This window comes from Acomys russatus, chromosome X (assembly GCF_903995435.1).
Source record: "Acomys russatus chromosome X, mAcoRus1.1, whole genome shotgun sequence".
Classification (NCBI taxonomy): Eukaryota; Metazoa; Chordata; class Mammalia; order Rodentia; family Muridae; genus Acomys; species Acomys russatus.
Window position 1 is genome coordinate 64,599,705 of NC_067169.1, and position 18,032 is coordinate 64,617,736.

Here is an 18,032-nt window from a genome sequence, read left to right on the forward strand (position 1 = left end):
CGTTACTACAGGCCCACCAAGTATTATTACTAGGAAGAATATAAACAGAGAGGCATGATATCTCACTGATGGACATATTACAGAAATGTTTGTAAGAAGAAAGGATAATTTTGCCCATGCACAATCAATGCCCAGAAACAGAATTTAAGGTTAACTTGGCATCCCTCTGTTCAGAACATCTGTACTTAGAATGGTTTGAGGAATTAGAGATGTTTTCTGTTACTGTGATTCCCTCATAAAAAGAGGGGCTGGAATCATAACACAGCCAGCATGATTTTGTTAACTCATGGTGAGAATGATTTAAAGTGAAATAAGTATGGTTAATAATGTCAAGTAGCAAGTGACAGGTATCAAGAACCAGATTCTTAGTAATGACCAAAGCAATGTCTGGAGGGGCAGAAGGAGAAGGAAGTGTTGGAAGTTGGTTGTAGGTGTGGACTAGGTTGGGTCCTATGGCCACCGGTGCAAGAGCCAAATCCTTCTTGAGTGATATTGTAATAATAGCGGCAGGGTCTGCAGTAGGACATACCGTATATAGTTTCAGTCCCCAACTTAAATACCACTGTTTTTCCTAACTCCGTGAAGGAGAGTTTTAAGGTAGGAATGTATTACATCCAGGGTAGCAAGAGAAATTCCAATGGTTACCATATATAGTCTCAGACCCCATCTTAAATCTTTTCCCCAAGCAATACCATTGTTTTAAGGTAGGAATGTAAGTACATCCAGGGTAGCAAGAGAAATTCCAATGGTTAGGATGAAGATTGAGATCATGGATAGTAAATGAAACATAATCATCCATGGCAGATAGAGGTCCCCATGGACATCCCTTTGTGGTGGCCTAAGTCTCGCAGCCCCAGGCAGCACTATAAAATGCTTTGGCTCCACCGCAGCCTCTGACTCTTCTATGCCCTTGACAAATATAAAGGGGCAGTAGCCATTTTCCTTTGGACACACTCAAAGAGTGACCCTGAATAAAAATACATGTCTGGGAATCAAGCATTCTGAGACATAACAAGGGTCTGTGTAAGCAATACTATACCATACTGGTCAACTATCCTCCAGTTAAATTTGTAGGGTTGATGAATGTTGTCCTTCTATTTGGAGAGCACTTCCTGGCTTCTCAGCAGCATCCCAAAGGATATTATCCAGAAGAGCTCCATCTGTAGAAGAAAAAGAAGGATCTCAGGGGGACTCTCCATCCTGGATATCTTTTTTTTTTTTCTGTATTTTATTGTTATTTCTTTTTAATTTTTTATTAATTTATTCTTGTTACATCTCAATGGTTATCCCATTCCTTGTATACTCCCATTCTTTCCTCCATCCCATTTTCCCCTTATTCCCCTCCCCTATGACTGTTTCTGAAGGGGATTTCCTCACCCTGTATATGCTCAGAGAGGTGGTAAATTTTAAACCCTTACCCAGATCTAGCCAATCGGCAGAACATTCTCCACATTTGAGTGGAGATTGGGGTATGACTTTCACACGTACTCTGGTGCCTCATAATTGACCATGTCCCCTGGAGGGGGAGACCTGGTGGCACTCAGAGGAGGGATAGCAAGTTACCAAGAAGAGACTTGACACCCTGGATATCTTGATCTCTCACAGGCTGATCTATTTCTTTAGGATGGTCAGGAGAAAAGGCATCTATTTCTTTGACGAGCTTCTCAGGTAGTCATCCAGCTGCTCCTTCCTTGGTATCAAATAGACAGAAATATAGACCCTCTGCCTGAGATGAGTATTGGGTTGGGGCCATTCCATTGGTAGGTAAGAGGATGTCTCCATGTAACTATGGCATAATTGTTGGTCATGGGACGCCAAAGGTGATCAGCAGCAGATTTGCCATGAAGGTCCAGGCTCAAGAAATAAAGAACAAATAAAGTATGATGAAGAATATTTCTTGGAGAGCCTTTCATGGGATATAAATCCCCTGTTTTTCATTTCTGAAAAGTATGTTTACTAGTTTGATGGGCCCGTTCAACAATCCCTTGGCCTTCTGGATTATATAGGATGCCTATAACATGTTTAATTGGTGAAGCATTCTTGGGGAAATTTCCCAGTATATCCAGGACCATTGTCATTTTTTATGAATTTTGGTCTGCCCATGACTGAAAGGCAAGCTAAAACATGAGCTATAACATTCTTTGAGGCTTCTCCAGCATGTAAAGTGGAGTAAATTAATCCCCTGAAACTGTATATAGTAACAGGAAGATATTTAAGATGGACAAATTCAGCAATTTGAGTAACATCCATTTCCAAATGTCATTTGGAACAAGGCTCCTGGTATTAATTCCTAATTGGAGGGTGGGCAATAGGGTAATAGAGGCTTGGTATTGTTTAAGATTTTGTCTTGCCTATTCCCAGGATACTTTAAAGAACAGTTGGAGTGTCTGGGCATTTAAATGATGCAAGGCATGTGCCACTGTGACTTGTTTAATTATTTCATTACAATTATAGTAAAAAAAATATTTTTTTTAACATCTCAAACAAAAACTAATCATGGAAACATGAAAATTCTAGGTTCTATATAATTAACTACATTTCCTAGGCTAGTTTAGAAAACTATTAGCCTCTTAGTTACACCTTTCTTACCAGTCACATGTGTGTAGCCATCTCTGCTACGTAGTAATCAAGCCCACATATAACTAGGAGCAGTAAAATTATCTGGCCCAATGAAATTCTAGTCCTGGGCATGTAAACTAGTTTGATCTAAGCTGGAAACTCTTAGCTATAAATCTTTTAATTTAATTTAATTTAATTTAATTTTATTATTTTATTCGTATTACATCTCAATGGTTATCCCAAACCTTGTATCCTCCCATTCCTCACTTCCACCCATTTTCCCTTTACTCCCCTCCCCTTTGACTGTGACTGAAGGGGAACTCCTCCCCCTGTATATGATCATATGGTATCAAGTTCCTCCTTGGTAGTCTTCTATCCTTCCGCTGAGTGCCACCAATTCTCCCCAACCAGGGGACACAGTCATATATTAGGTATCAGAGTTCGTGTGAAAGTCAGTCGCAACTCTCCACTCAACTGTGCAGAAAGTCCTATCCATTGGCTTGATCTGGGCAGTGGTTCGAAGTTTACTGCACGTATTGTCCTTGGATGGTGTCATAGTTTGAGCAGCAGGAACACTGGACCTAGATCTGCCCAACATAATGCTCTACATGTACGTTTTTAGGACTCTCTGGATCATTTTATTTTCGAATTCTCCCATGCTTCTCAATCTAGAGTCCCAATAGGATGTCCTCCCCTCTGTCCCAGTTTCCTGTTAAGTGAAGACTTTCATGGGAAATGCCTCTTGGGCTAGTGTGCAGATATAAATGAGTATATACCATTTGACTCTGCTTCTGGGTTAACTCATTCATTATGATCATTTCTACTCCAATCCATTTTCCACAAATTTCAGGAATTCTTTGTTTTTAATAGCTGAGTAGTATTCCATAGTGTAAATGTACCACAGTTTCTTTATCCATTCTTCTACTGAGGACACCTAGGCTGTTTCCATGATCTGGCTATTATGAATAAGGCTGCATTGAACATGGTTGAGCAAATTTTCTTGTTGGGAGCTGGAGCACCTTCTGGGTATATTCCAAGGAGTGGAATAGCTGAGTCTTGAGGAAGCCCTATTCTCAGTTTTCTGAGATAGCACCAGATAGATTTCCAAAGTGGCTGTACTAGTTTGCATTCCCACCAGGAGTGAAGGAATGTTCCTCTCTCTCCACATCCTCGCCAGCATGAGGTGTCCCCTGAATTGTTTGTCTTAGCCATTCTGATGGGTGTAAGATAGAATCTGAGAGTTGTTTTGATTTGCATTTCCCTGATGACTAAGGAGGTTGAGCATTTCTTTAAGTGTTTCTCAGCCATTTGAGATTCCTCTGTTTAGAATTCTCTGTTTAGTTCCAAGCTCCATTTCTCAATTGGATTATTTGGTTTGGTGGTGTTTAATTTCTTGAGTTCTTTATATATTTTGGATATGAGACCTCTGTCAGATGTAGGGTTGGTGCAGATCTTTTCCAAGTCTGTAGGCTGTCATTTTGTTCTCTTGACAGTGTCTCCTGCCTCACAGAAGCTTCTCATATTCATGAGGTACCATTTATTAATTGTTGACCTTAAGGCCTGTGCCAATGTGTCCCAGACTCTTACCCATTTTTCTTCTAACTGACTTAGTATCTCTGGTTATTTTTTGTTTGTTTGTTTGTTTGTTTTGTTTTTTGAGGTCTTTTGTTCACTTGGATTTGAGTTTTTGCAAGGTGACAAATATGGGACCAGTTGCATTTTTTTACACATAGACATCCAGTTAGACCAGCACCATTTGTTGTATATGCTATCCTTTTTCCATTGAATAGATTTGGCTTCTTTGTCAAAAATCAAGTGATCATATGTGTGTGGATTCTGGGTCTTGGATTTGATTCCACTGATCAACCAGCTTGTTGCTGTGCCATTACCATGCTGTTTTAATTGCTGTTGCTTTATAGTACAGCTTCAGAACAGGTATGGAGATTCCTCCGGAGGATCTTTTATTGTACAAGATTGTTTTTTCTATCCTGTTTTTTTGTTTGTTTGTTTGTTTTTTGTTTTGCCATATGAAATTCAGAATTGAAATTTCAATGTCTTTAAAAAATTGTGTAGGTATTTTGATAGGGATTGCATTGAATCTGTAGATTGCTTTTGGTAAGATGGCCATTTTTGTATGTTAATTCTCTCGATCCACGAGCAAGGAAGGTCATTCCATCTTCTCATGTCATCTTCAATCTCTTTCTTCAAAGTTTTGAAAGTTTTTTCAAACAAGTCCTTCACTTGCTTGGTTAAAGTAACTCCTAAATATTTTATATTGCTTGTGGCTAATGTGAAGGGTATGGTTTTCCTAATTTCTTCCTCTGCATTATTGTCATTTGTTTATAGGAAGGCTACTGACTCTTTTTGAGTTAAGTTAGTATCAAGTCAATTTTCTGAAGGTGTTTATCAGCTCTTATAGTTCTCTGGTTGAATTTTGGGGGTCACTTATGTACACTATCATAACATCTGCAAATCGGGTAAATTTTAATTCCTCCTTTCCCATTTGGATCCCCGTGATCTCCCTTTGTTCTCTTATTGCTCTGGCTAGAACTTTGAGTACTATATAGAAGAGATATGGAGAGAGTAGGTAGCCTTGCCTTGTTCCTGATTCAGAGGAATTTCCTTGAGTATCTCACCATTTAATTTGATTTTGCCTATTGGCTTGCTGTATATAGCCTTTATTATGTTGAGGTATGTGCCTTGTATACCCCATCTCTCCAAAACTTTAAACATGAATGGGTGTTTGACTTTATCAAATGTTCTCTCTGCATCTAAGGAGATGATCATGTGGTTTTTTTATTTCAGTTGGTTAGTATGGTTGATTATATTGATGGATTGTCATATATTAAACCATCCCTGCATGCCTAGAATGAAGCCTACCTGGTCGTGGTGAATGATATCTTTGATGTGTTCCTGTATTTGTTTTGCAAGTGTTTTATTGAGAATTTTTGCACCAATGTTCATTAGAGTAATTGGTCTGAAATTCTCTTTCTTTATTGGATCTTTGTGAGGTTTAGGTATCAATGTGACTATGGCCTCATAGAATGAATTTGGTAATATTCCATCCATTTCTATCTTTTGGAGTAGCTTGAAGAGTATCAGTATGAGCACATTCTTTAGGGTCTCGTAGAATTCTGGGATGAAACCATCTGGCCCTGGATTTTTTTTGGGTGGAAGACTATCAATGATTGCTTCTATTTCTTTAAGGGAAATGGGACTGTTTAGCTTGCTTATCTGTCCTTCACTCAATTTTGACAAGTGGAATTGATCAAGAAAATCATCCATTTCCCTTAGATTTTCAAATTTTGTGGCATGTATGCCTTTGAAGTAGGATCTTATGATTCTTTGAATTTCTTCAGTGTCTGTTGTTATGTCTCCCTTTTCACTACTGATTTTTTCTATTTGAATACTGTCTCTCTGCCTTTTAGTTAGTTTGGCTAATGGTTTGTCTATCTTGTTTATTTTTTTCAAAGAACCAGCTCTTAGTTTTCTTGATTTTTTGGACAGTTTCCTTCAATTCTAATTTAATAATTTCAGCCCTGAGTTTGATTATTTCCATACGTCTACTCCTCTTGGGTGTTTCTGCTTCTTTTTTGTCTAGGGCTTCCAGCTGTGTCATCAGTTGCTTATGTGTGATGTTTCCGATTTCTTTTTAAAGGCACTTAGTGCTATTAATTTTCCTCTTAGCACTGCTTTCAATGTATCCCACAAAATTGGGTATGGTGTTCCTTCATTTAATTTCAGGAACTCCTTGATTTCTTTCTTTATTTCTTCCCTGACCCAGGTGTCATTTAGCAGATAGTTCTTTAGTTTCCATGTATGTGTAGGCTTTTTGTTATTTCTGTTGTTGATTTGCAGACTAAGACCGTGGTGATCTGACAAGATACATGATATTATTTCAATCCTCTTGTATCTTTTGAGGCTTGCTTTGGGACCTACGATGTGATCACTTTTGGAGAAGGTTCCATGGGGTACAGAGAAGAAGGTATATTCCTTCTTGTTTGGGTGAGAGGTTCTATAGATATCTGTTAGACCCATTTGATTCATGGCATTGGTTAATGATGTGATTTCTCAGTTTAGTTTCTGTTTCAATGACCTATCCTTCGGTGAGAGTGGGATGTTGAAGTCTCCCACTATTATTGTGTGGGGATCGATGTGTGTTTAAGCTTTTTTAGCAGATCTTTTACAAATGTGGGTGCCCTTGTATTGGGATCATAGATGTTCAGAATTGTGATGTCATCTTGGTTAACTTTACCTTTGATGAGTAAGAAGTGTCCTTCCTCATCCCTCATGATTAATTTTGGTTGAAAGTCTATTTTGTTCTATACTAAAATGGCTACGCCTGCCTGCTTCTTGTGACCATTTGCTTGGAATATTTTTTCCAACCTTTTACCCTGAGGTAATGCCTATCATTATGGGTGAGATGTGTTTTTTGAATGCAGAAGTATGTTGGGTCTTGTTTATGCATCCATTCTGTCAATCTATGTCTGTTTATTGGAGAATTGAGACCATTGATGTTGAGAGATATTAATGACCTGTGACTGTTAAGAGTCTTAATTATGATGTCGGTTCCAGTCGAGTTTTTGTATAGTTGTGTTTTTGCCATGGTATAGTTATCTATTTCCTGTGTAGTTTTTGTTGTAGCTTGTCCCTTTGGGTTGGAGTTTTCCTTCTAGTACCTTCTGTAAAGCTGGATTTGTGGATAGGTACTGTTTGAATTTGTTTTTGTCATGGAATATTTTGTTTTCTCCATCAATGGTTATTGATAGTTTTGCTGGGTAAAGTAGTCTGGCCTGGCATCTGTGGTCTCTTAGGGTTTGCAGGATCTCTGTGCAGGACCTTATGGCTTTTATGGTCTCTGTTGAGAAGTCTGGTGTAATTCTGATAGGTTTGCCATTTAATGTTATTTTGCCCTTTTCCCTTACAGCTTTTAATATTTTTTCTTTGTTCTGTATATTATGTGTTTTGATTATTATGTGACGGACACTTTTGTGCAGTTCAATTCCATCTTCCCAGGGAATGGTGCCACCTACAGTGGCCTAGGCCTTACTACTTCTAATTGGCTGATAAAGAAAATCCTGTCCACAAATGTGCACACATTTTTTACATGCAGCCCCTTACTTGTTATCATTAGTCTATAGTGGAAAAATAAATATTTAATTTCTAGGGTCCAAAATAAATATAGATTGTGGTGTTAATGGATAGGATATAAATTTTGGATTAATATTTGGCATATGTTTTTAAATTAAAAATTCATGTTCTGATTTATTTCAACCATATTACATACATTACAGGTAAAGACATCATGAAATAATTCAGAATTCAAAATGGACTTTGAAGACTGGAGAAAATATCTTTTTCTCTAGAGCCTTTTTCCTATCTTTGTGAGGGTTATTGACTTTGTTCAAACTCCTTTTACACACTGTTGTTACTTACAACAATAACTGAATTATAAATTATCCTGTGAATTTTGGCAGTATTCTGCCACTGAGCATCAATTAATATTTTTTTCAGTACAAGGGGATACAAAATTAGGTTGATGTTAACATGCAGATATATAGGAATAAGTAAAACTGTTTAGAATAATGATTGTATAAATCTCACAGGTAATCAGAAAGTTGTTTCCTCTCATCATTGATTGAGATTAGATATATACTAATGCTGCAGTGAAACTTCCAGAAAAAAGCAGCATAGCAAAAGCAAAGATAAGCTGGGAGCTTAACATGGTTCCACACAAACAGTTTAATGGAATCTCAGTTAGCTAGGACATCCTGACCTTTCGTTCCTGGGATAGAATCCCAACTATTTGAGGACTTTTACATGGAATTCTCCATCGAGAAAATCACATTCTAGTTAAACCTCTGCAAGAAGACAAGGTGGAAGTAACTCTGCAATGTTTAGTTCCATTATAGAAAGAAGATACTAATTTCATCAGCTTTTGATTTTATGAGTAAGTAGTACAATATTTTTTATAAATACCTCATCTCTTTATTTGTTTTAAAAATATTTTTGTTCTTTGACAATGTTATGTGTGTGTATATATATATGTGTGTGTATATATATGATATATATATATATATATATCATATATATATATCATTCTTGTATATTTTCCTTTCTTTCTATAACTCCGTTTCAATTTTCCTGTCTCTAGCTTTATTTTTATTGTTGTTTTGAAACACACTGAGTTTAGTCAGAGCCGTTAGCATGAACATGAGTGTAGGCCATCTACAGGAACATGAGTGACTCACCAGTAGCTAGAACAGTGAGAACAAAAAAACTGTATCCCTTGGCATTTTTCAAAAGCCAATAGTTTCCCTACTGACAATAGTTTCCCTTGGTGGGGCAGGTAATGATCCCATTAACCATCCATTACTGGATGTTGAAATGCTCACTCCTGTGTAGGCCTGTTGTCAAATTACACTGATGTGAGTTTATGATTGGAAGGGTCATATCATGCCCAGAAGACAGTTCTTATCCTCATCAGCTAGCTTTTATATTCATTCTGCTCTGTCTTATGTGACATATCCAAAGCCTTGAAAGAGGTGGCAGAGACCTCCCATTTAAAGATCTTTCCTCAAAAGTAACTTCTCCTCAATATTTTGACCAGCCTTAAGTCTAAATTTATTACTCTATACTGTGAAAAGAAAACGCATCTTATCAAAGCTGATATCAGCCATTGTTTGTGGGCATGAACATAAAGAAATATAAGATTGTCCATCAATACAAATGATAATAGGAAAGTATCCAATGGAGCTCATGTCCCACTCTGGCATGGGCTTTTGGTCAGATTTAGAATTCCCTGGCTTGGATTTCCTCTTGTAAAGTAGACTTAAAATCCTTCCAGAAAGCACGTGGTTAACTCTAGTACATAATGTCATGAATTCACCATTAAGGTCATCTTTCCTGCCATGCCAATACTGTAGCGTTCTCAGTAATTCCATGGATGATTTTTTTTCCTTCACCTGTGTGCATAGGTCCTTTTGGTACTGTGAAAGCTGAGGATTAAAAAAAGTATCTACTGCAGTTCCAGTATGATTTCTCTGTGGCTTATATACACAGTATGTAGTATGTTCAGCAACAAGATTTTTTAATCTTGGGTAAGCCATTGCCATGGACCACTACTTCAGTCAGGAATTAGTCTTTCGGATCAGAAGTTCTTGGATCATTGGTGAATGGAGATAAGGCCTTTTGGGAGTGCAAACTTATTCAACCACTCTGTAAAGGAAAGCAATATGGCACTTTCTCAGAAAGTTGGGAATAGCTCTACCCCAAGACCCAGCTATACCACTCCTGGGCACATACCCGAAAGATGTCCCACCATGCAACAAAGACATTTGTGCAACTATGTTCATAGCAGCCTTATTCCAGCCAGGACCTGGAAACAACAGAGATGTCCCTCAATTGAAGAATGCATTAAAAAAAAAAAAACTGTGGTACATCTCCATGATGGAATACTATTCAGCTATTAGGAATAAGGAAATCTTGAGTTTAGCTGGCAAATGGATGGAATTAGAAATGATCATCCTAAGCGAGATAATCCAGACCCCAAAAGAAATGCAGGATATTTATTCACTCATATGTGGATTTTAAACCAACATAGACATCCTAGGAGAGACTCCACCCAGCAGGACATAAGAATATTTACAGAAACTTAAAGTTGGACACTGGACAGTCTCGAGTGTATAGGGTGGCCCAGTCAGGCCACAGAGGAAGAGGTCATATATAGCACAGAGGAAATCAGATAAAGTAAGATCAGATGGTAGGGGAGGAGAGCTCCCCTATCTAAGGACTAGGAGAGGGAGGGAAAGGGGTTGAGAGAGGGTATGGGATCAGGGGTAGATGAGGGAGTTGGTGGGATCAGGAGGGGAAGACAGAGGGGTCCAATATTGAGATATAAAGAACTCAAACTAGGGGAACGATGTGCCCTTCCTTGGGAGCATAGATGTTCAGCATTGTGATGTCATCTCGGTTGACTTTACCTTTAATGAGTATGATCTTCACCAACCCTACATCTGACAAAGATCTAATATACAAATTATATAAAGAACTCAAGAAATTAAACACCACAGAACCAAATAACCCAATTGAGAAATGGGGCTTAGAATTAAACAGAGAATTCTCAACAGAGGAATATCAAATGGCTGAGAAACACTTAAAGAAATGCTCAACCTCTTTAGTCATCAGGGAAATGCAAATCAAAACAACTCAGAGATTCCATCTTACACCCATCAGAATGGCTAAGATAAAAAATTCAAGAGACACCTCATGCTGGCGAGGATGTGGGGAGAGAGGAACACTACTTCATTGCTGGTGGGAATGCAAACTAGTACAGCCACTTTGGAAATCTATATGGTGCTTTCTCAGAAAACTGGGAATAGGGCTTCCTCAAGACCCAGCTATTCCACTCCTTGGAATATACCCAGAAGATGCTCCAGCACACAACAAGAAAATTTGCTCAACCATGTTCATAACAGCCTTATTCATAATAGCCAGATCATGGAAGCAGCCTATGTGTCCCTCAGTAAAAGAATTGATAAAGAATCTGTGGTATATATACACTATGGAATACTACTCAGTTATTAAAAACAAGGAATTCCCGAAATGTGTGGATAAATGGATTGAGCTAGAAATGATCATAATGAGTGAGTTAACCCAGAAGCAGAAAGACTCACATGGTATATACTCACTTTTATCTGCATACTAGTCCAAGGGGCATGTCTCACGAAAGCCTTTACTTACCAGGAAACTGGGACAGAGGGGAGGACATCCTATTGAGACTCTAGATGAGAGAAGCATGGGAGAATAGCAAAGTAGAAGGATCCAGAGGGTCGTAGAAACCTACAAGTATAACATTATGATAGGAAGATTTGGGCTCAGGGGTCCCACTCAAGCTAAGGCACCAGCCAAGGTCAATACAGGCAGTAAACTCTAAACCCCTACCAAGATCTAGCCAATGGTCAGAACATTCTCCACAGTTGAGTGGAGAGTGAGGTATGACTTTCACACGTACTCTGGTGCCACATATTTGACCATGTCCCCTGGAGGGGGAGACCTGGTGGCACTCAGAGGAAGGATAGCAGGTTACCAAAAAGAGACTTGATACCCTATGAGCATATACACGGGAGGTAATCACCCTCAGGAACAGTCATAGGGGAGGGGAATAAGGGGAAAATGGCAGAGAGGGAAGAATGGGAGGATACAAGGGATGGGGTAACTATTGAGATGTAACAAGAATAAATTAATAAAAAAAATTAAAAAAAAAGAACTCAAACTACAGAACAAGCAGGTAATTTATATTACTAATCCCACTACATGGGAATAGTTCTGAGACTGGAAGAGGTATAAATATATAGGCATAGAGAGGCCTCATGTGGACCACAGAATCTCTGTGAATTACTATTAGAGGCCATTACTAGTAAGGCAAGAAGGAAGATTTATAAATGCTTTATGTCGAACCATACAATGACCAGAAAACTAGCTTTAATTGTTCTGGGCATCCCGCATACATCATACAATTATAATGTTAGAATGTATAATACTTGTGAGAGATTGTGTTTTCAGAACGAAATAACCAGCTTGATCAGACCTGACAGAAATCAATCCCCCCAGGACAATGGACACTGATATCCCGCATTCTCCTAGATCTAGCCCTGGATGATTCTGCTCCTTTTACTCATCAGAGTTGGACAGCTTCCTGAACAACATTGTAGAAAACTTCTGATCCAATTAGGACCACCATTGTAGTCTCCTACTAAGCCTGGAATCTCTCAATATTTAGAAACTGAACCACAAATGCAATCACTAGATTGCTTAACCATTCTATCCAATTTTGGGGGGGGCCCACTCCAAAGTATTATGTGTCCCAATTGAACCTGAAGAAACCTTAAGAGAACAATGCCCCATTCCCTCAAAAGGGGGGCGGTTGTATAAGTTGCTGTATGTTTGCCTGATCTACAAATTCTTATTCTCTTCGGGAGGTGGTCATAAGTCATTATTGGTCTTACACAGAGAAAAAATTAGGGGAAACACAGAAACGTCTCTCTTTGTCATTATCTTGCTTACATAGGCAAGAAGATGGGGGATGAAAAGAAAGAAAGGTAGATTTAGGAACATAGAGGGAGGATAGAACAAAATCTAGATGATTGAACCTTCTCCTTAACTCAAGGCCATAATCACCACTTATAATGAAGGTTACATCTAAGTCATTGCTATAGAATTTAATATATTGATACAAAACATGGGCATGTCAAATACATGACAGATTTTAACACAAGAATATATATTCTAAGTCTAAAAGATAGATATGACTCTATCTATATATGAGGTAAAATAGTTGAATAAGGTCTTCAAAAGCCTCAGAGACACACAGAATATGGCATTTAAAGTTGTTCTCACAATCCTAAATTTCTTTGACAACAAGACAAATTAACTCCTGACAACACCCAGCCGACCTCAAAGAAGATGATGGGCATCAAAGGGCCTTCTTATGGACATGGCTTCAAAGGTGGCAAAATAACCACTGGGAAAAATGTCCTCATTCTGCCACTAACAGAATCTGCCTAAAAATGGGCAACTTAGATGCAGGCAGTGGCAACGGCCGCACTCTGCCAAGTCAGGTTAAGCAAGTCCTCAGTAGTTGCTGCCCTTCAAACAAATCTGGCAGAAATATTAGGCCAGAAAGCTGAAGATGAGACTCCAACGTTATAAAGTGTGTTGGGTGACTGGTCAGGCCGTAAACTGTCTTAATTCAATTTGTACATTTTAGAAACTGCTAACCCACACTGCTGATTCACTTAGGAATTTAAGTTTTATTCCTTCTCAAGTCTCTGAGGGGCATTGAAGACAAGATAATATAGTTCTGTAACCAAGGTTAGCTGGTTACGGGAAAAGATTATTTTAGATCAAGATAAAGTAGTTAAGCTATTAGAGTTGAGATAAGATAGATATTGAATCTCATTCAGAAATCTAGACCCAACAAGACAGGAAAACACTTACTTCAAACAAGACAAACGCAGATGGCCAAGTCACTATGAATGTAACATATATAGAACTCATTATTCTAATAACTGTCACATGGTTCTCCCTGCTGTATGTAGTTTGTTTTGTACATGTGTAATAAAATAAAAGAAAAAAAATATAGTTCAAAAACATACCCCTAGAAAGTTAAAAAATATCATGGATGTTTTTTCTTGATCATTATTAATTTACCTATGCCTGTTTGTACAGAACCCTCTAGTACTGACTGCTCTTATCTTCTCTTGAACTGCTTGTTTCTGTGAAGCCCCACCCCATCCTCCAACACGATAGCTGTTTAAGGTGACAGGTCATGGCTTTTGCCTCCAAAACTTCATGTTCTAGATACACAAGACAATATCTATATCCCTGAATACCTGACTGTGGTCCCAGCTGATTAGAATAAAGGTTCATACATGGCTATGAATGTGCTGAGATGTCATCTTTGGTTGAATATCCATAACTTAATAGGAGTATGCATTATTTATCATATATGTATTTGTATGTTTGTATGAATGTGAGTATATAATGGATTAAGATACACATTCATTTCTTACTTGAGATAATGGGCAATGAAGTTAGAAATTCAATGTCTTTGAGTGATTAAACCAAAGAAAGCACTATGGCTCTAAAAAATAAAATAGGTGTCTAAAATATATTTTAAATATTTTTTGTCAGTTAGATATGCATAATTTTGGAAATGTAAGAAATTTTCATGAGTAGACTACAGTTTAATAAATTTTCATAAGCTTGAAAATGCTGCATCTGTTTTAATTTTTCTCATAGGATTAATCATGGGTTTATAATAACCTTCAATATCCACTTGTGCAAAGGAAATCCTTTTGTCTACTCAAACAATTCAAGTAACAAAAGTTTCAATCTGTCCTTAAACCAAATTAACATTTATTTTAATTGCCACTATTTGGTTTATTTCAAAAAAAAACTGATAGTTCAGATTAATTATTGCACTATTTTTTTTTGTTGTTGTTGTTGTTTTTGTTGTTGTTGTTACAGGGTTTCTCTGTGTAGCCTTGGCTGTCTAGACTCACTTTGTAGACCAGGCTGGCCTCGAACTCACAGCGATCTGCCTGCCTCTGCCTCCCTAGTGCTGGGATTAAAAGTGTGCGCCACGACGCCCAGTTTTTTTTTTTTTTTAAAGATTAATTTATTAAGTACACAGTATTCTGCCTACACGTGGGGCAGAAAGCCAGAAGAGGGCATCAGATCTCATCATAAATGGTTGTGAGCCACCATTTGGTTGCTGGGAATTGAACTCAGGACCTTTGGAAGACCACACAGTGCTTCTAACCTCTGAGCCACCTCTCCAGCCGCTTATTGCACTTTTAAGTCCTTAAGAATGCAAGAATAACCTGCATATATCTAGATATGACACATTGTATCATTTCAAGGCAATAATTCCACTTCACATTGCTAGAGTCTGGTTTTAATAATGTTAGTGTTTTACTCACACAGTGTGTCTTTGTACATTAACATTGCATTCAATGCATAATTGGAAACTTAAAAGATAATCAGAGAATTACATGACTTGAAAATATTTTAATAGTACTATAGAATGACAAGAAACCAGTGTTAACATAAATTCATCAAGCATCCATTGTCTCACACAATTTTACATGCTAGTGAAATCTCTTGAGATGAAAGAACCATTGTTTTCTATGGATGATAACGGATCTTGCATTATCACTATAATTACTTTTCCTCTGTTTCTGAATAACTCACTCGTAATTAGCACTAGACACAGCAGATCTCATACTTTGATTATATTCACTCTTTACCTTCTTTTGGTTCAGTGCACCCTCTCACTACCCCACTTTGTCTTCTAAAACAGCTTGCTTCCAGTATCTTTGTGGTGTTTGTGTGGGTAAATGATCCACATATGAGAGAAAATATGTGATATTCATCTTCCTAAATTCAATTAGAGGAACACTTAAACAGTACACAAAAAAGTTCAGGCAAAATACTCAGTTCCTGGATGGGGAGCGAATAAGGATCCCTATGTGTATATTGAGACTATTAGCAATTACTTGGTAATATTATAAAGGAGTGCAATTTTCTTCAGTGGTATAGTCACTAAAACATAGTAGCTAACCCAAGTTCCAGAAATTTACCTCCCACCACTCTCTCTCAAAGCAACCTTAATTGAAGTCAGTGGGTCACTCAAGACAAATATGCTATGTATTTATTTATATATGCATATTAACTGTTAAGTCAGTGATAAATTATCTTCAATTCATAGAATACAGGTTAAGTTTAGAGTAAGGAACTAGAAAGGAGAAAAAAATATCTTCCTAGAGAAGGGAAATAGAATAGATAAGAATAGACTCTAGCAGGGGTGATTGGAATAGGGCAGAGGAGGGGATCAAGCAGAGTGTGTGTTCTGGCTACCTTTTTGTCAACTTGACACAAGCTAGACTCATCAGAGTAGATAAAGCATCATTTGAGAAAATTCCACCATACAATTGGGCTATAGGTAGTCCTATGGGGCATTTTCTTAATAGTGATTGGAAAACCCAGCCCAATGTGAGTGGTGCCATTCCTGGAAATGCGATAGTGGGAGGTCATTTGAAAAGCAAGATGAGCATGCTATAAGGAGCAAAGCTGTAAGCAGTATTCCTCCATGGCCACTGCATCAGCTTGTGTCTCCAGAGTCCTTCTCCATTTTGGTTCCTTTCATGGCTTTCTTTGATGATGAACAATGGTGAAGTATAAGCCAAATGAATCTTTTCTTTCCCAATTGCTTTAGCATTCGTCATTCATGAAAGAAAAAGTAATCGTAATTATGATAGAGGAGGAAGGAAGAGAAGAATTATGGCAGGAATATATGGAAAGATAAGTATAATTAAGGACCACTTTAGGGGTAGTATGAAAACCATATATAGTAGAAGTTTATATATATATATATATATATATATATATATATATATATATATATATATATATATATATATATATATGTATATGTATATATATATATATATATATATATTTAAATCACCATGGACAAGTCTTATCACCAAATGAAACTTTCAATGCTGGAAATAAGTTACATCTAATTCAATTATTTACCAAAGAACCCCAAAACAACCCAGGTTATTACCAAGGGTATAGGTTGCTCCTCACAAACTTACAGCAAGGCTCTATTGCTAAAGATAGGCCCTATACAGCTTACTGAATACAGAGCAGTGAACTTGTACCTACACTCTACTGTTCTTGGTAATGGAAGGTTCTCTGCACAATACCAAGGCATAAATGTAGACATCAACCCAGTTACAAACCCTCTGACATACAATGATGTCCTGCTTGCAAGAAATGCTAGTGCAATGTTGCCACAAAGTTTGTGGAAGGAAACAACCAAAATAGGATTTGACCTGAGGCCCACCCCATGGAATAGAACTCATACCTGACACTGCTTGGGGGACTAAGAACCTGAGACCAGATAGCCAAGAGCCTGGGGGAAAACCCAGTGCTATTTTTATTATATTGGAATATAGTGATTAAATGACTCCTAATGGCAAACATAGATCAGTCATTGCCTTGCACAAAGACGCACAGCCAGTTATTATACAGAGAGAAATACTTTGGGACACTCAGGTCTACATGAGATGTCTCCATCAAATCCTTCTCTTCAGGTCTCTGAAAACCCTGTAAAAAAGGAGGCAGAAATAATTTAAGAGCCAGAAGGGATGAGGGACACCAACAAAACAAGACTTTCTGAAAAAAAAAAATAGGACCAATGCACATAAGAATGCATAGAGGTTGGGGATAGCATGCTAAGTGCTTACATGGCTTTGTATCAGATAGAGTCCTAGAGCTTAATGGAGTGGACAAATACCCTCATCCCTAACCAAGATGTTATCTCCTATTGATTACCACTTGCAAATGAAAATTTAGTTTTCTCCAAGGGAGTCTCACTGGGGAACCCACCTCTTAAGAATAAGCTGCCTGCCCAACTAACAGAAAGCAAACTAAACAAATGGCAGCTTTGGATGTTCCTTGGCTAGTAATATTAGAAAGATTGTGATCATTGAGAAGGCTTTAGGGATGTGATTAGAGCATGATTTGTCTTATTTAAAAAGATGATAAATTGAAGAGCTTAATTGTGAGGTGATGAATATAAAAGGAGTGTGATTTGAGTACCTAAGGAGAGTGTCCCTTAGGAATAGTTTCCAGCTCCTTGTCCTTCTCACATGAGAGGAACAGTTTTGCTACAGCATGTCCTTCTGTCAGGATGCATTATCTCACCAAGCTTGGATGAAATGGAGGCAGTAGATGTTCACAGAAAACTTTTTTGTTTTCTTTTGTTTTTGGAGACAGGATTTCTCTTTGTTAGCTACGATTGTCTTTGACTTACTTGCCTTGTAGACTAGGTTGGCCTTAAAATCAAAGTGATCCACCTGATTCTGCCTCCGAAGTGCTGAGATTAAAGAATTGGGCCA